The following is a 20,477-nucleotide window of genomic DNA, read 5'->3' as shown; positions in this document are numbered from 1 at the left end:
TAGTGGTTACACACAATACTGAGGCACAGAGCTTAGTGGTTACACACAATACTGAGGCACAGAGCTTAGTGGTTACACACAATACTGAGGCACAGAGCTTAATGGTTACACACAATACTGAGGCACAGAGCTTAGTGGTTACACACAATACTGAGGCATAAAGCTTAGTGGTTACACGCAATACTGAGGCACAGAGCTTAGTGGTTACACACAATACTGAAGCATAAATCTTAGTGGTTACACGCAATACTGAGGCACAGAGCTTAGTGGTTACACACAATACTGAAGCATAAATCTTAGTGGTTACACGCAATACTGAGGCACAGAGCTTAGTGGTTAGTGGTTACACACAATACTGAGGCACAGAGCTTAGTGGTTAGTGGTTACACACAATACTGAGGCACAGAGCTTTGTGGTTACACACAATACTGAGGCACAGAGCATAGTGGTTACACACAATACTGAGGCACAGAGCTTAGTGGTTAGTGGTTACACACAATACTGAGGCACAAAGCTTAGTGGTTACACACAATACTGAGGCACAGAACTTTGTGGTTAAACACAATACTGAGGCACAGAGCATAGTGGTTACACACAATACTCAGGCACAGAGCTTACTGGTTACATACAATACTGAGGCATAAAGCTTAGTGGTTACACACAATACTGAGGCACAAAGCTTAGTGGTTACACACAATACTGAGGCACAAAGCTTAGTGGTTACACACAATACTGAGGCACAAAGCTTAGTGGTTACACACAATACTGAGGCACAGAGCTTTGTGGTTACACACAATACTGAGGCACAGAGCATAGTGGTTACACAGAATACTGAGGCACAGAGCTTAGTGGTTACATACAATACTGAGGCATAAAGCTTAGTGGTTACACACTATACTGAGGCACAAAGCTTAGTGGTTACACACTATACTGAGGCAAAGAGCTTAGTGGTTAGATACAATACTGAGGCATAAAGCTTAGTGGTTACACACAATACTGAGGCACAAAGCTTAGTGGTTACATACAATACTGAGGCATAAAGCTTAGTGGTTACACACAATACTGATGCATGGAGCTTAGTGGTTGTGCACAATACTGAGGCACACAACTTAGTGGTTACATACAATACTGAGGCACAAAGCTTAGTGGTTACATACAATACTGAGGCACAAAGCTTAGTGGTTACACACAATATTGAGGCACAGAGCTTAGTGGTTACGCACAATACTGAGGCATAGAGCTTAGTGGTTACACACAATACTGAGGCACAGAGCTTAGTGGTTACACACAATACTGAGGCACAGAGGTTAGTGGTTACACACAATACTGAGGCACAGAGGTTAGTGGTTACACACAATACTGAGGCACAAATCTTAGTGGATACAAGCAATACTGAAGCATAAAGCTTAGTGGTTACATGCAATACTGAGGCACAAAGCTTAGTGGTTACACACAATACTGAGGCACAAAGCTTAGTAGTTACACACAATACTGAGGTTCACAACATATTGGTTACATACAATACTGAGGCATAAAGCTTAGTGGTTACATACAATACTGAGGCACAAAGCTTAGTGGTTACACACAATACTGAGGCACAGAGCTTAGTGGTTACACACAATACTGAGGCCCAGAGCTTAGTGGTTACACACAATACTGAGGCACAGAGCTTAGTGGTTACACACAATACTGAGGCACAGAGCTTAGTGGTTACACACAATACTGAGGCACAAAACTTAGTGGTTACACACAATACTGAAGCACAGAGCTTAGTGGTTACACACAATACTGAGGCACAGAGCTTAGTGGTTACATACAATACTGAAGCATAAATCTTGGTTACACGCAATAATGAGGCACAGAGCTTAGTGGTTACACGCAATACTGAAGCACAAATCTTAGTGGTTACACGCGATACTGAGGCATAGAGCTTAGTGGTTACACACAATACTGAGGCACAGAGCATAGTGGTTACACACAATACTGAGGCACAAAGCTTAGTGGTTACACACAATACTGAGGCACAGAGCTTTGTGGTTACACACAATACTGAGGCACAGAGCATAGTGGTTACACACAATACTGAGGCACAGAGCTTAGTGGTAACATATAATACTGAGGCATAAAGCTTAGTGGTTACACAATACTGAGGCACAAAGCTTAGTGGTTACATACAATACTGAGGCATAAAGCTTAGTGGTTACACACAATGCTGAGGCACTAAGCTTAGTGGTTACACACAATACTGAGGCATAAAGCTTAGTGGTTACACACAATACTGATGCACAGAGCTTAGTGGTTGTGCACAATACTGAGGCACACAACTTAGTGGTTACATACAATACTGAGGCATAAAGCTTAGTGGTTACATACAATACTGAGGCACAAAGCTTAGTGGTTACACACAATACTGAGGCACAGAGCTTAGTGGTTACGCACAATACTGAGGCATAGAGCTTAGTGGTTAAACGCAATACTGAGGCACAAAGCTTAGTGGTTACACAATACTGAGGCACAGAGCTTAGTGGTTACACAATACTGAGGCACAGAGCTTAGTGGTTACACACAATACTGAGGCACAGAACTTAGTGGTTACACCCAATACTGAGGCACAAAACTTAGTGGTTACACACAATACTGAAGAACAGAGCTTAGTGGTTACACAAAATACTGAGGCACAGAGCTTAGTGGTTACACACAATACTGAAGCATAAATCTTAGTGGTTACACGCAATAATGAGGCACAGAGCTTAGTGGTTACACACAATACTGAGGCACAGAGCTTAGTGGTTACACACAATACTGAGGCACAAATCTTAGTGGATACACGCAATACTGAAGCATAAAGCTTAGTGGTTACACGCAATACTGAGGCACAAAGCTTAGTGGTTACACACAATACTGAGGCACAAACCTTAGTAGTTACACACAATACTGAGGTTCACAACTTATTGGTTACATACAATACTGAGGCATAAAGCTTAGTGGTTACATACAATACTGAGGCACAAAGCTTAGTGGTTACACACAATACTGAGGCACAGAGCTTAGTGGTTACACACAATACTGAGGCACAGAGCTTAGTGGTTACACAATACTGAGGCACAGAGCTTAGTGGTTACACACAATACTGAGGCACAGAGCTTAGTGGTTACACACAATACTGAAGCACAGAGCTTAGTGGTTATACACAATACTGAGGCACAGAGCTTAGTGGTTACACACAATACTGAAGCATAAATCTTAGTGGTTGCACGCAATAATGAGGCACAGAGCTTAGTGGTTACAGACAATACTGAGGCACAGAGCTTAGTGGTTACACACAATACTGAGGCATAAAGCTTAGTGGTTACACACAATACTGAGGCACAGAGCTTAGGGGTTACACACAATACTGAGGCACAGAGCTTAGTGGTTACATACAATACTGAGGCACAAAGCTTAGTGGTTATACACAATACTGAGGCACAGAGCTTAGTGGTTACACACAATACTGAGGCCCAGAGCTTAGTGGTTACACACAATATGGAGGCACAGAGCTTAGTGGTTACACACAATACTGAGGCACAGAGCTTAGTGGTTACACACAATACTGAGGCACAAAGCTTAGTGGTTACATACAATACTGAGGCATAAAGCTTAGTGGTTACACACAATACTGATGCATGGAGCTTAGTGGTTGTGCACAATACTGAGGCACACAACTTAGTGGTTACATACAATACTGAGGCACAAAGCTTAGTGGTTACATACAATACTGAGGCACAAAGCTTAGTGGTTACCCACAATATTGAGGCACAGAGCTTAGTGGTTACGCACAATACTGAGGCATAGAGCTTAGTGGTTACACACAATACTGAGGCACAGAGCTTAGTGGTTACACACAATACTGAGGCACAGAGGTTAGTGGTTACACACAATACTGAGGCACAGAGGTTAGTGGTTACACACAATACTGAGGCACAAATCTTAGTGGATACAAGCAATACTGAAGCATAAAGCTTAGTGGTTACATGCAATACTGAGGCACAAAGCTTAGTGGTTACACACAATACTGAGGCACAAAGCTTAGTAGTTACACACAATACTGAGGTTCACAACATATTGGTTACATACAATACTGAGGCATAAAGCTTAGTGGTTACATACAATACTGAGGCACAAAGCTTAGTGGTTACACACAATACTGAGGCACAGAGCTTAGTGGTTACACACAATACTGAGGCCCAGAGCTTAGTGGTTACACACAATACTGAGGCACAGAGCTTAGTGGTTACACACAATACTGAGGCACAGAGCTTAGTGGTTACACACAATACTGAGGCACAAAACTTAGTGGTTACACACAATACTGAAGCACAGAGCTTAGTGGTTACACACAATACTGAGGCACAGAGCTTAGTGGTTACACACAATACTGAAGCATAAATCTTGGTGGTTACACGCAATAATGAGGCACAGAGCTTAGTGGTTACACGCAATACTGAAGCACAAATCTTAGTGGTTACACGCGATACTGAGGCACAGAGCTTAGTGGTTACACACAATACTGAGGCACAGAGCATAGTGGTTACACACAATACTGAGGCACAAAGCTTAGTGGTTACACACAATACTGAGGCACAGAGCTTTGTGGTTACACACAATACTGAGGCACAGAGCATAGTGGTTACACACAATACTGAGGCACAGAGCTTAGTGGTAACATATAATACTGAGGCACAAAGCTTAGTGGTTACACACAATACTGAGGCACAAAGCTTAGTGGTTACATACAATACTGAGGCATAAAGCTTAGTGGTTACACACAATGCTGAGGCACTAAGCTTAGTGGTTACACACAATACTGAGGCATAAAGCTTAGTGGTTACACACAATACTGATGCACAGAGCTTAGTGGTTGTGCACAATACTGAGGCACACAACTTAGTGGTTACATACAATACTGAGGCATAAAGCTTAGTGGTTACATACAATACTGAGGCACAAAGCTTAGTGGTTACACACAATACTGAGGCACAGAGCTTAGTGGTTACGCACAATACTGAGGCATAGAGCTTAGTGGTTAAACGCAATACTGAGGCACAAAGCTTAGTGGTTACACAATACTGAGGCACAGAGCTTAGTGGTTACACAATACTGAGGCACAGAGCTTAGTGGTTACACACAATACTGAGGCACAGAACTTAGTGGTTACACCCAATACTGAGGCACAAAACTTAGTGGTTACACACAATACTGAAGAACAGAGCTTAGTGGTTACACAAAATACTGAGGCACAGAGCTTAGTGGTTACACACAATACTGAAGCATAAATCTTAGTGGATACACGCAATACTGAAGCATAAAGCTTAGTGGTTACACGCAATAATGAGGCACAGAGCTTAGTGGTTACACACAATACTGAGGCACAGAGCTTAGTGGTTACACACAATACTGAGGCATAAAGCTTAGTGGTTACACACAATACTGAGGCACAGAGCTTAGTGGTTACACACAATACTGAGGCACAAATCTTAGTGGATACACGCAATACTGAAGCATAAAGCTTAGTGGTTACACGCAATACTGAGGCACAAAGCTTAGTGGTTACACACAATACTGAGGCACAAACCTTAGTAGTTACACACAATACTGAGGTTCACAACTTATTGGTTACATACAATACTGAGGCATAAAGCTTAGTGGTTACATACAATACTGAGGCACAAAGCTTAGTGGTTACACACAATACTGAGGCACAGAGCTTAGTGGTTACACACAATACTGAGGCACAGAGCTTAGTGGTTACACAATACTGAGGCACAGAGCTTAGTGGTTACACACAATACTGAGGCACAGAGCTTAGTGGTTACACACAATACTGAAGCACAGAGCTTAGTGGTTATACACAATACTGAGGCACAGAGCTTAGTGGTTACACACAATACTGAAGCATAAATCTTAGTGGTTGCACGCAATAATGAGGCACAGAGCTTAGTGGTTACAGACAATACTGAGGCACAGAGCTTAGTGGTTACACACAATACTGAGGCATAAAGCTTAGTGGTTACACACAATACTGAGGCACAGAGCTTAGGGGTTACACACAATACTGAGGCACAGAGCTTAGTGGTTACATACAATACTGAGGCACAAAGCTTAGTGGTTATACACAATACTGAGGCACAGAGCTTAGTGGTTACACACAATACTGAGGCCCAGAGCTTAGTGGTTACACACAATACGGAGGCACAGAGCTTAGTGGTTACACACAATACTGAGGCACAGAGCTTAGTGGTTACACACAATACTGAGGCACAAAACTTAGTGGTTACACACAATACTGAAGCACAGAGCTTAGTGGTTACACACAATACTGAGGCACAGAGCTTAGTGGTTACACACAATACTGAAGCATAAATCTTGGTGGTTACACGCAATAATGAGGCACAGAGCTTAGTGGTTACACACAATACTGAGGCACAAAGCTTAGTGGTTACACACAATACTGAGGCACAGAGCTTTGTGGTTACACACAATACTGAGGCACAGAGCATAGTGGTTACACAGAATACTGAGGCACAGAGCTTAGTGGTAACATACAATACTGAGGCATAAAGCTTAGTGGTTACATACAATACTGAGGCACAAAGCCTAGTGGTTACACACAATACTGAGGCAAAGAGCTTAGTGGTTACATACAATACTGAGGCATAAAGCTTAGTGGTTACACACAATACTGATGCACATAGCTTAGTGGTTGTGCACAATACTGAGGCACACAACTTAGTGGTTACTTACAATACTGAGGCATAAAGCTTAGTGGTTGCATACAATAATGAGGCACAAAGCTTAGTGGTTACACACAATACGGAGGCACAGAGCTTAGTGGTTACGCACAATACTGAGGCATAGAGCTTAGTGGTTAAACACAATACTGAGGCACAAAGCTTAGTGGTTACACAATATTGAGGCACAGAGCTTAGTGGTTACACAATACTGAGGCACAGAGCTTAGTGGTTACACACAAGACTGAGGCACAGAACTTAGTGGTTACACCCAATACTGAGGCACAAAACTTAGTGGTTACACACAATACTGAAGCACAGAGCTTAGTGGTTACACAAAATACTGAGGCACAGAGCTTAGTGGTTACACACAATACTGAAGCATAAATCTTAGTGGTTACACGCAATAATGAGGCACAGAGCTTAGTGGTTACACACAATACTGAGGCACAGAGCTTAATGGTTACACACAATACTGAGGCATAAAGCTTAGTGGTTACACACAATACTGAGGCACAGAGCTTAGTGGTTACACACAATACTGAGGCACAGAGCTTAGTGGTTACACACAATACTGAGGCACAAAGCTTAGTGGTTACACACAATACTGAGGCACAAAGCTTAGTGGTTATACACAATACTGAGGCACAGAGCTTAGTGGTTACACACAATACTGAGGCCCAGAGCTTAGTGGTTACACACAATACTGAGACAAAGAGCTTAGTGGTTACACACAATAATGAGGCACAAAACTTAGTGGTTACACACAATACTGAAGCACAGAGCTTAGTGGTTACACACAACACTGAGGCACAGAGCTTAGTGGTTACACACAATACTGAAGCATAAATCTTAGTGGTTACGAGCAATAATGAGGCACAAAGCTTAGTGGTTACACACAATACTGAGACACACAACTTATTGGTTACATACAATACTGAGGCATAAAGCTTAGTGGTTACATACAATACTGAGGCACAAAGCTTAGTGATTACACACAATACTGAGGCACAAAGCTTAGTGGTTATACACAATACTGAGGCACAGAGCTTAGTGGTTACACACAATACTGAGGCCCAGAGCTTAGTGGTTACACACAATACTGAGGCACAGAGCTTAGTGGTTACACACAATACTGAGACACAGAGCTTAGTGGTTACACACAATACTGAAGCACAGAGCTTATTGGTTACACACAATACTGAGGCACAGAGCTTAGTGGTTACACACAATACTGAAGCATAAATCTTAGTGGTTACATGCAATAATGAGGCACAGAGCTTATTGGTTACACGCAATACTGAAGCATAAATCTTAGTGGTTACACGCAATACTGAGGCACAGAGCTTAGTGGTTAGTGGTTACACACAATACTGAGGCCCAAAGCTTAGTGGTTACACACAATACTGAGGCACAGAGCTTTGTGGTTACACACAATACTGAGGCACAGAGCTTAGTGGTTACACACAATACTGAGGCAAAAATCTTAGTGGATACACGCAATACTGAAGCATAAAGCTTAGTGGTTACACGCAATACTGAGGCACAAAGCTTAGTGGTTACACACAATACTGAGGCACAAAGCTTAGTAGTTACACACAATACTGAGGTTCACAACTTATTGGTTACATACAATACTGAGGCATAAAGCTTAGTGGTTACATACAATACTGAGGCACAAAGCTTAGTGGTTACACACAATACTGAGGCACAGAGCTTAGTGGTTACACACAATACTGAGGCACAGAGCTTAGTGGTTACACAATACTGAGGCACAGAGCTTAGTGGTTACACACAATACTGAGGCACAGAGCTTAGTGGTTACACACAATACTGAAGCACAGAGCTTAGTGGTTATACACAATACTGAGGCACAGAGCTTAGTGGTTACACACAATACTGAAGCATAAATCTTAGTGGTTGCACGCAATAATGAGGCACAGAGCTTAGTGGTTACAGACAATACTGAGGCACAGAGCTTAGTGGTTACACACAATACTGAGGCATGAAGCTTAGTGTTTACACACAATACTGAGGCACAGAGCTTAGGGGTTACACACAATACTGAGGCACAGAGCTTAGTGGTTACACACAATACTGAGGCACAAAGCTTAGTGGTTATACACAATACTGAGGCACAGAGCTTAGTGGTTACACACAATACTGAGGCCCAGAGCTTAGTGGTTACACACAATATGGAGGCACAGAGCTTACTGGTTACACACAATACTGAAGCACAGAGCTTAGTGGTTACACACAATACTGAGGCACAGAGCTTAGTGGTTACACACAATACTGAAGCATAAATCTTGGTGGTTACACGCAATAATGAGGCACAGAGCTTAGTGGTTACACGCAATACTGAAGCACAAATCTTAGTGGTTACACGCTATACTGAGGCACAGAGCTTAGTGGTTACACACAATACTGAGGCACAGAGCATAGTGGTTACACACAATACTGAGGCACAAAGCTTAGTGGTTACACACAATACTGAGGTACAGAGCTTTGTGGTTACACACAATACTGAGGCACAGAGCATAGTGGTTACACAGAATACTGAGGCACAGAGCTTAGTGGTAACATACAATACTGAGGCATAAAGCTTAGTGGTTACACACAATACTGAGGCACAAAGCCTAGTGGTTACACACAATACTGAGGCAAAGAGCTTAGTGGTTACATACAATACTGAGGCATAAAGCTTAGTGGTTACACACAATACTGAGGCACAAAGCTTAGTGGTTACATACAATACTGAGGCATAAAGCTTAGTGGTTACACACAATGCTGAGGCACTAAGCTTAGTGGTTACACACAATACTGAGGCACAAAGCTTAGTGGTTACACACAATACTGATGCACACAGCTTAGTGGTTGTGCACAATACTGAGGCACACAACTTAGTGGTTACATACAATACTGAGGCATAAAGCTTAGTGGTTACATACAATACTGAGGCACAAAGCTTAGTGGTTACACACAATATTGAGGCACAGAGCTTAGTGGTTACGCACAATACTGAGGCATAGAGCTTAGTGGTTAAACACAATACTGAGGCACAAAGCTTAGTGGTTACACAATATTGAGGCACAGAGCTTAGTGGTTACACAATACTGAGGCACATAGCTTAGTGGTTACACACAAGACTGAGGCACAGAACTTAGTGGTTACACCCAATACTGAGGCACAGAGCTTAGTGGTTACACACAATACTGAAGCACAGAGCTTAGTGGTTACACAAAATACTGAGGCACAGAGCTTAGTGGTTACACACAATACTGAAGCATAAATCTTAGTGGTTACACGCAATAATGAGGCACAGAGCTTAGTGGTTACACACAATACTGAGGCACAGAGCTTAGTGGTTACACACAATACTGAGGCATAAAGCTTAGTGGTTACACACAATACTGAGGCACAGAGCTTAGTGGTTACACACAATACTGAGGCACAGAGCTTAGTGGTTACACACAATACTGAGGCACAAAGCTTAGTGGTTACACACAATACTGAGGCACAAAGCTTAGTGGTTATACACAATACTGAGGCACAGAGCTTAGTGGTTACACACAATACTGAGGCACAGAGCTTAGTGGTTACACACAATACTGAGACAAAGAGCTTAGTGGTTACACACAATAATGAGGCACAAAACTTAGTGGTTACACACAATACTGAAGCACAGAGCTTAGTGGTTACACACAACACTGAGGCACAGAGCTTAGTGGTTACACACAATACTGAAGCATAAACTTAGTGGTTACGAGCAATAATGAGGCACAAAGCTTAGTGGTTACACACAATACTGAGACACACAACTTATTGGTTACATACAATACTGAGGCATAAAGCTTTGTGGTTACATACAATACTGAGGCACAAAGCTTAGTGATTACACACAATACTGAGGCACAAAGCATAGTGGTTATACACAATACTGAGGCACAGAGCTTAGTGGTTACACACAATACTGAGGCCCAGAGCTTAGTGGTTACACACAATACTGAGGCACAGAGCTTAGTGGTTACACACAATACTGAGGCACAGAGCTTAGTGGTTACACACAATACTGAAGTCAGAGCTTAGTGGTTACACACAATACTGAGGCACAGAGCTTAGTGGTTACACACAATACTGAAGCATAAATCTTAGTGGTTACATGCAATAATGAGGCACAGAGCTTATTGGTTACACGCAATACTGAAGCATAAATCTTAGTGGTTACACGCAATACTGAGGCACAGAGCTTAGTGGTTAGTGGTTACACACAATCCTGAGGCCCAAAGCTTAGTGGTTACACACAATACTGAGGCACAGAGCTTTGTGGTTACACACAATACTGAGGCACAGAGCTTAGTGGTTACACACAATACTGAAGCACAGAGCTTACTGGTTACACACAATACTGAGGCACAGAGCTTAGTGGTTACACACAATGCTGAAGCATAAATCTTAGTGGTTACACGCAATAATGAGGCACAGAGCTTAGTGGTTACACGCAATACTGAAGCATAAATCTTAGTGGTTACACGCAATACTGAGGCACAGAGCTTAGTGGTTAGTGGTTACACACAATACTGAGGCCCAAAGCTTAGTGGTTACACACAATACTGAGGCACAGAGCTTTGTGGTTACACACAATACTGAGGCACAGAGCATAATGGTTACACACAATACTCAGGCACAGAGCTTAGTGGTTACACACAATACTGAGGCACAGAGCTTTGTGGTTACACACAATACTGAGGCACAGAGCATAGTGGTTACACACAATACTCAGGCACAGAGCTTACTGGTTACATACAATACTGAGGCATAAAGCTTAGTGGTTACACACAATACTGAGACACACAACTTAGTGGTTACACACAATACTGAGGCACAGAGCTTAGTGGTTACACACAATACTGAGGCACACAGCTTAGTGGTTACACAATACTGGGGCCCAGAGCTTAGTGGTTACACATACCCTAACAATACACAGCAGGAGCTCAGCCCTCACAGACAAGACACTCAGAAGAGAAGATGTTATGCCACTTCTGTGTGTATGAGGGTCAATTCTGTGTGTGAAGCCGATGACACTTTACACGTTATCAGAACATGGCACAGTGAATGACACCGACTCTGCATACTTCAACTAGAACATATGTTTACTCTGCACAGACACAGAGCTTAGTGGTTACACACAATACTGAGGCACAGAGCTTAGTGGTTACACACAATACTGAGGCACAGAGCTTAGTGGTTACACACAATACTGAGGCACAGAGCTTAGTGGTTACACACAATACTGAGGCACAGAGCTTAGTGGTTACACACAATACTGAGGCACAGAGCTTAGTGGTTACACACAATACTGAGACACAGAGCTTAGTGTTTACACACAATACTGAGGCACAGAGCTTAGTGGTTACACACAAAACTGAGGCACAGAGCTTAGTGGTTACACACAATACTGAGGCCCAGAGCTTAGTGGTTACACAATACTGGGGCCCAGAGCTTAGTGGTTATACACAATACTGAGACACAGAGCTTAGTGGTTACACACAATACTGAAGCATAAATCTTAGTGGTTACACGCAATACTGAGGCACAGAGCTTAGTGGTTACTGGTTACACACAATACTGAGGCACAAAGCTTAGTGGTTACACACAATACTGAGGCACAGAGCTTTGTGGTTACACACAATACTGAGGCACAGAGCATAGTGGTTACACACAATACTCAGGCACAGATCTTACTGGTTACATACAATACTGAGGCATAAAGCTTAGTGGTTACACACAATACTGAGGCACAAAGCTTAGTGGTTACATACAATACTGAGGCATAAAGCTTAGTGGTTACACACAATACTGAGGCACAAAGCTTAGTGGTTACACACAATACTGAGGCACAAAGCTTAGTGGTTACACACAATACTGAGGCACAGATCTTTGTGGTTACACACAATACTGAGGCACAGAGCATAGTGGTTACACAGAATACTGAGGCACAGAGCTTAGTGGTTACATACAATACTGAGGCATAAAGCTTAGTGGTTACACACTATACTGAGGCACAAAGCTTAGTGGTTACACACTATACTGAGGCAAAGAGCTTAGTGGTTACATACAATACTGAGGCATAAAGCTTAGTGGTTACACACAATACTGAGGCACAAAGCTTAGTGGTTACATACAATACTGAGGCATAAAGCATAGTGGTTACACACAATGCTGAGGCACTAAGCTTAGTGGTTACACACAATACTGAGGCACAAAGCTTAGTGGTTACACACAATACTGAGGCACAGAGCTTACTTGTTACACACAATACTGAGGCATAAAGCTTAGTGGTTACACACAATACTGAGGCACAAAGCTTAGTGGTTATACACAATACTGAGGCACAGAGCTTAGTGGTTACACACAATACTGAGGCCCAGAGCTTAGTGGTTACACACAATACTGAGGCCCAGAGCTTAGTGGTTACACACAATACTGAGGCACAGAGCTTAGTGGTTACACACAATACTGAGGCACAAAACTTAGTGGTTACACACAATACTGAAGCACAGAGCTTAGTGGTTACACACAACACTGAGGCACAGAGCTTAGTGGTTACACACAATACTGAAGCATTAATCTTAGTGGTTACGTGCAATAATGAGGCACAAAGCTTAGTGGTTACACACAATACTGAGGCACACACCTTATTGGTTACATACAATACTGAGGCATAAAGCTTAGTGGTTACACACAATACTGAGGCACAAAGCTTAGTGGTTACATACAATACTGAGGCATGAAGCTTAGTGGTTACACACAATGCTGAGGCACTAAGCTTAGTGGTTACACACAATACTGAGGCACAAAGCTTAGTGGTTACACACAATACTGATGCACAGAGCTTAGTGGTTGTGCACAATACTGAGGCACACAACTTAGTGGTTACATACAATACTGAGGCATAAAGCTTAGTGGTTACATAGAATACTGAGCCACAAAGCTTAGTGGTTACACACAATACTGAGGCACAGAGCTTAGTGGTTACGCACAATACTGAGGCACAGAGCATAGTGGTTACACAGAATACTGAGGCACAGAGCTTAGTGGTAACATACAATACTGAGGCATAAAGCTTAGTGGTTACACACAATACTGAGGCACAAAGCTTAGTGGTTACACACAATACTGAGGCAAAGAGCTTAGTGGTTACATACAATACTGAGGCATAAAGCTTAGTGGTTACACACAATACTGAGGCACAAAGCTTAGTGGTTACATACAATACTGAGCCACAAAGCTTAGTGGTTACACACAATACTGAGGCACAGAGCTTAGTGGTTACACACAATACTGAAGCATAAATCTTAGTGGTTACACGCAATATTGAGGCACAGAGCTTAGTGGTTACACACAATACTGAGGCACAGAGCTTAGTGGTTACACACAATACTGAGGCATAAAGCTTAGTGGTTACACACAATACTGAGGCACAGAGCTTAGTGGTTACACACAATACTGAGGCACAGAGCTTACTGGTTACACACAATACTGAGGCATAAAGCTTAGTGGTTACACACAATACTGAGGCACAAAGCTTAGTGGTTATACACAATACTGAGGCACAGAGCTTAGTGGTTACACACAATACTGAGGCCCAGAGCTTAGTGGTTACACACAATACTGAGGCACAGAGCTTAGTGGTTACACACAATACTGAGGCCCAGAGCTTAGTGGTTACACACAATACTGAGGCACAAAACTTAGTGGTTACACACAATACTGAGGCACAGAGCTTAGTGGTTACACACAATACTGAGGCACAAAACTTAGTGGTTACACACAATACTGAAGCACAGAGCTTAGTGGTTACACACAACACTGAGGCACAGAGCTTAGTGGTTACACACAATACTGAAGCATTAATCTTAGTGGTTACGCGCAATAATGAGGCACAAAGCTTAGTGGTTACACACAATACTGAGGCACACAACTTATTGGTTACATACAATACTGAGGCACAAAGCTTAGTGGTTACATACAATACTGAGTCATAAAGCTTAGTGGTTACACACAATGCTGAGGCACTAAGCTTAGTGGTTACACACAATACTGAGGCACAAAGCTTAGTGGTTACACACAATACTGATGCACAGAGCTTAGTGGTTGTGCACAATACTGAGGCACACAACTTAGTGGTTACATACAATACTGAGGCATAAAGCTTAGTGGTTACATACAATACTGAGCCACAAAGCTTAGTGGTTACACACAATACTGAGGCACAGAGCTTAGTGGTTACGCACAATACTGAGGCATAGAGCTTAGTGGTTACACGCAATACTGAGGCACAAAGCTTAGTGGTTACACACAATACTGAGGCACAGAGCTTAGTGGTTACACAATACTGAGGCACAGAGCTTAGTGGTTACACACAATACTGAGTCACAGAACTTAGTGGTTACACCCAATACTGAGGCACAAAACCTAGTGGTTACACACAATACTGAAGCACAGAGCTTAGTGGTTACACACAATACTGAGGCACAGAGCTTAGTGGTTACACACAATACTGAAGCATAAATCTTAGTGGTTACACGCAATAATGAGGCACAGAGCTTAGTGGTTACACACAATCCTGAGGCACAGAGCTTAGTGGTTACACACAATACTGAGGCATAAAGCTTAGTGGTTACACACAATACTGAGGCACAGGGCTTAGTGGTTACACACAATACTGAGGCACAGAGCTTACTGGTTGCACACAATACTGAGGCATAAAGCTTAGTGGTTACACACAATACTGAGGCACAAAGCTTAGTGGTTATACACAATACTGAGGCACAGAGCTTAGTGGTTACACACAATACTGAGGCTCAGAGCTTAGTGGTTACACACAATACTGAGGCACAGAGCATAGTGGTTACACACAATACTGAGGCACAGAGCTTAGTGGTTACACACAATACTGAGGCACAAAACTTAGTGGTTACACACAATACTGAAGCACAGAGCTTTGTGGTTACACACAACACTGAGGCACAGAGCTTAGTGGTTACACACAATACTGAAGCATTAATCTTAGTGGTTACGCGCAATAATGAGGCACAAAGCTTAGTGGTTACACACAATACTGAGGCACACAACTTATTGGTTACATACAATACTGAGGCATAAAGCTTAGTGGTTACATACAATACTGAGGCACAAAGCTTAGTGGTTACACACAATACTGAGGCACAGAGTTTAGTGGTTACACACAATACTGAGGCACAGAGCTTAGTGGTTACATACAATACTGAGGCACAAAGCTTAGTGGTTACACACAATACTGAGGCACAGAGTTTAGTGGTTACACACAATACTGAGGCACAGAGCTTAGTGGTTACACAAAACTGAGGCACAGAGCTTAGTGGTTACACACAATACTGAGGCACACAGCTTAGTGGTTACATACAATACTGAGGTATAAAGCTTAGTGGTTACACACAATACTGAGGCACACAACTTATTGGTTACATACAATATTGAGGCATAAAGCTTAGTGGTTACATACAATACTGAGGCACAAAGCTTAGTGGTTACACACAATACTGAGGCACAGAGCTTAGTGGTTACACACAATACTGAGGCACAGAGCTTAGTGGTTACGCACAATACTGAGGCACAGAGCTTAGTGGTTACACACAATACTGAGGCACAAAGCTTAGTGGTTACACACAATACTAAGGCACAAAGCTTAGTGGTTATGCACAATACTGAGGCACAGAGCTTACTGGTTGCACACAATACTGAGGCACAAAGCTTAGTGGTTACACACAATACTGAGGCACAGAGTTTAGAGGTTACATAGAATACTGAGGCACAGAGCTTTGTAATTATGCACAATACTGAGGCACAGAGCTTTGTAGTTATGCACAATACTGAGGCACAGAGCTTTGTAGTTATGCACAATAATGAGGCACAGAGCTTTGTAATTATGCACAATACTGAGGCACAGAGCTTTGTAGTTATGCACAATACTGAGGCACAGAGCTTTGTAGTTATGTACAATACTGAGGCACAGAGCTTTGAAGTTATGCACAATACTGAGGCACAGACCTTTGTAATTTTGCACAATAATGAGGCACAGAGCTTTGTAGTTATGCACAATACTGAGGCACAGAGCATAGTGGTTACACAGAATACTGAGGTACAGAGCTTAGTGGTTACATACAATACTGAGGCATAAAGCTTAGTGGTTACACACAATACTGAGGCACAAAGCTTAGTGGTTACACACTATACTGAGGCGAAGAGCTTAGTGGTTACATACAATACTGTGGCATAAATCTTAGTGGTTACACACAATACTGAGGCACAAAGCTTAGTGGTTATACACAATACTGAGGCACAGAGGTAAGTGGTTACACACAATACTGAGGCCCAGAGCTTAGTGGTTACACACAATACTGAGGCACAGAGCTTAGTGGTTACACACAATACTGAGGCACAAAACTTAGTGGTTACACACAATACTGAAGCACAGAGCTTAGTGGTTACACACAATACTGAGGCACAGAGCTTAGTGGTTACACACAATACTGAAGCATAAATCTTAGTGGTTACACGCAATAATGAGGCACAGAGCTTAGTGGTTACACGCAATACTGAAGCATAAATCTTAGTGGTTACACGCAATGCTGAGGCACAGAGCTTAGTGGTTAGTGGTTACACACAATACTGAGGCCCAAAGCTTAGTGGATACACACATTACTGAGGCACAGAGCTTTGTGGTTACACACAATACTGAGGCACAGAGCATAATGGTTACACACAATACTCAGGCACAGAGCTTACTGGTTACATACAATACTGAGGCATAAAGCTTAGTGGTTACACAAAATACTGAGGCACAAAGCTTAGTGGTTACATACAATACTGAGGCATAAAGCTTAGTGGTTACACACAATACTGAGGCACAAACTTAGTGGTTACACACAATACTGAGGCACAGAGCTTCGTGGTTACACACAATACTGAGGCTCAGAGCATAATGGTTACACACAATACTCAGGCACAGAGCTTACTGGTTACATACAATACTGAGGCATAAAGCTTAGTGGTTACACAAAATACTGAGGCACAAAGCTTAGTGGTTACATACAATACTGAGGCATAAAGCTTAGTGGTTACACACAATACTGAGGCACAAAGCTTAGTGGTTACACACAATACTGAGGCACAAAGCTTAGTGGTTACACACAATACTGAGGCACAGAGCTTTGTGGTTACACACAATACTGAGGCACAGAGCATAGTGGTTACACAGAATACTGAGGCACAGAGCTTAGTGGTTACATACAATACTGAGTCATAAAGCTTAGTGGTTATACACAATACTGAGGCACAAAGCTTAGTGGTTACACACAATACTGAGGCACAGAGCTTAGTGGTTACACAATACTGAGGCACAGAGTTTAGTGGTTACGTAGAATATGGAGGCACATAGCTTTGTAATTATGCACAATACTGAGGCACAGAGCTGTGTATTTATGCACAATACTGAGGCACAGAGCTTTGTAGTTATGCACAATAATGAGGCACAGAGCTTAGTAATTATGCACAATACTGAGGCACAAAGCTTTGTAGTTATGCACAATACTGAGGCACAGAGCTTTGTAGTTATGTACAATACAGAGGCACAGAGCTTTGTAGTTATGCACAATACTGAGGCACAGAGCTTTGTAATTTTGCACAATAATGAGGCACAGAGCTTTGTAGTTATGCACAATACTGAGGCACAGAGCATAGTGGTTACACAGAATACTGAGGCACAGAGCTTAGTGGTTACATACAATACTGAGGCATAAAGCTTAGTGGTTACACACAATACTGAGGCACAAAGCTTAGTGGTTACACACTATACTGAGGCAAAGAGCTTAGTGGTTACATACAATACTGAGGCATAAAGCTTAGTGGGTACACATAATACTGAGGCACAAAGCTTAGTGGTTACATACAATACTGAGGCATAAAGCTTAGTGGTTACACACAATGCTGAGGCACTAAGCTTAGTGGTTACACACAATACTGATGCACGGAGCTTAGTGGTTGTGCACAATACTGAGGCACACAACTTAGTGGTTACATACAATACTGAGGCCTAATGCTTAGTGGTTACATACAATACTGAGGCCTAATGCTTAGTGGTTACATACAATACTGAGGCACAAAGCTTAGTGGTTACACACAATACTGAGGCACAGAGCTTAGTGGTTACGCACAATACTGAGGCATAGAGCTTAGTGGTTACACACAATACTGAGGCACAGAGCTTAGTGGTTGCACACAATACCGAGGAACAAAGCTTAGTGGTTACACACAATACTGAGGCACAAAGCTTAGTAGTTACACACAATACTGAAGTTCACAACTTATTGGTTACATACAATACTGAGGCATAAAGCTTAGTGGTTACATACAATACTGAGGCACAAAGCTTAGTGGTTACACACAATACTGAGGCACAGAGCTTAGTGGTTACACACAATACTGAGGCTCAGAGCTTAGTGGTTACACACAATACTGAGGCATAAAGCTTAGTGGTTACACACAATACTGAGGCACAGAGCTTAGTGGTTACACACAATACTGAGGCACAGAGCTTAGTGGTTACACACAATACTGAGGCACAAAGCTTAGTGGTTACACACAATACTGAGGCACAAAGCTTAGTGGTTATACACAATACTGAGGCACAGAGCTTAGTGGTTACACACAATACTGAGGCCCAGAGCTTAGTGGTTACACACAATACTGAGGCAGAGAGCTTAGTGGTTACACACAATACTGAGGCACAGAGCTTAGTGGTTACACACAATACTGAGGCAGAAAACTTAGTGGTTACACACAATACTGAAGCACAGAGCTTAGTGGTTACACACAATACTGAGGCACAGAGCTTAGTGGTTACACACAATACTGAAGCATAAATCTTTGTGGTTACACGCAATAATGAGGCACAGAGCTTAGTGGTTACACGCAATACTGAAGGATAAATCTTAGTGGTTACACGCAATACTGAGGCACACAGCTTAGTGGTTAGTGGTTACACACAATACTGAGGCCCAAAGCTTAGTGGTTACACACAATACTGAGGCACAGAGCTTTGTGGTTACACACAATACTGAGGCACAGAGCATAATGGTTACACACAATACTCAGGCACAGAGCTTACTGCTTACATACAATACTGAGGCATAAAGCTTAGTGGTTACACACAATACTGAGGCACAAAGCTTAGTGGTTACATACAATACTGAGGCATAAAGCTTAGTGGTTACACACAATACTGAGGCACAAAGCTTAGTGGTTACACACAATACTGAGGCACAAAGCTTAGTGGTTACACACAATACTGAGGCACAGAGCTTTGTGGTTACACACAATACTGAGGCACAGAGCTTTGTGGTTACACACAGTACTGAGGCACAGAGCATAGTGGTTACACAGAATACTGAGGCACAGAGCTTAGTGGTTACATACAATACTGAGGCATAAAGCTTAGTGGTTACACACAATACTGAGGCACAAAGCTTAGTGGTTACACACTATACTGAGGCAAAGAGCTTAGTGGTTACATACAATACTGAGGCATAAAGCTTAGTGGGTACACATAATACTGAGGCACAAAGCTTAGTGGTTACATACAATACTGAGGCATAAAGCTTAGTG

The 20,477-nt window shown here is 42.3% G+C and overlaps 1 protein-coding gene across 1 annotated transcript in view; it reads right to left on the bottom strand.

Moving 5' to 3' along the window:
• LOC141258764 (uncharacterized) overlaps positions 1-20,477 on the bottom strand; it is a 183,594-nt gene that overhangs the window by 107,958 nt on the left and 55,159 nt on the right. The window lies entirely within an intron of this gene.

This window comes from Phyllobates terribilis, unplaced genomic scaffold, assembly GCF_046119375.1.
Source record: "Phyllobates terribilis strain yellow unplaced genomic scaffold, ASM4611937v1 Scaffold_3__8_contigs__length_932513732, whole genome shotgun sequence".
Classification (NCBI taxonomy): Eukaryota; Metazoa; Chordata; class Amphibia; order Anura; family Dendrobatidae; genus Phyllobates; species Phyllobates terribilis.
Note: the sequence above shows the minus strand (reverse complement) of the source record. Positions and strands in the feature narration are given on the sequence as shown.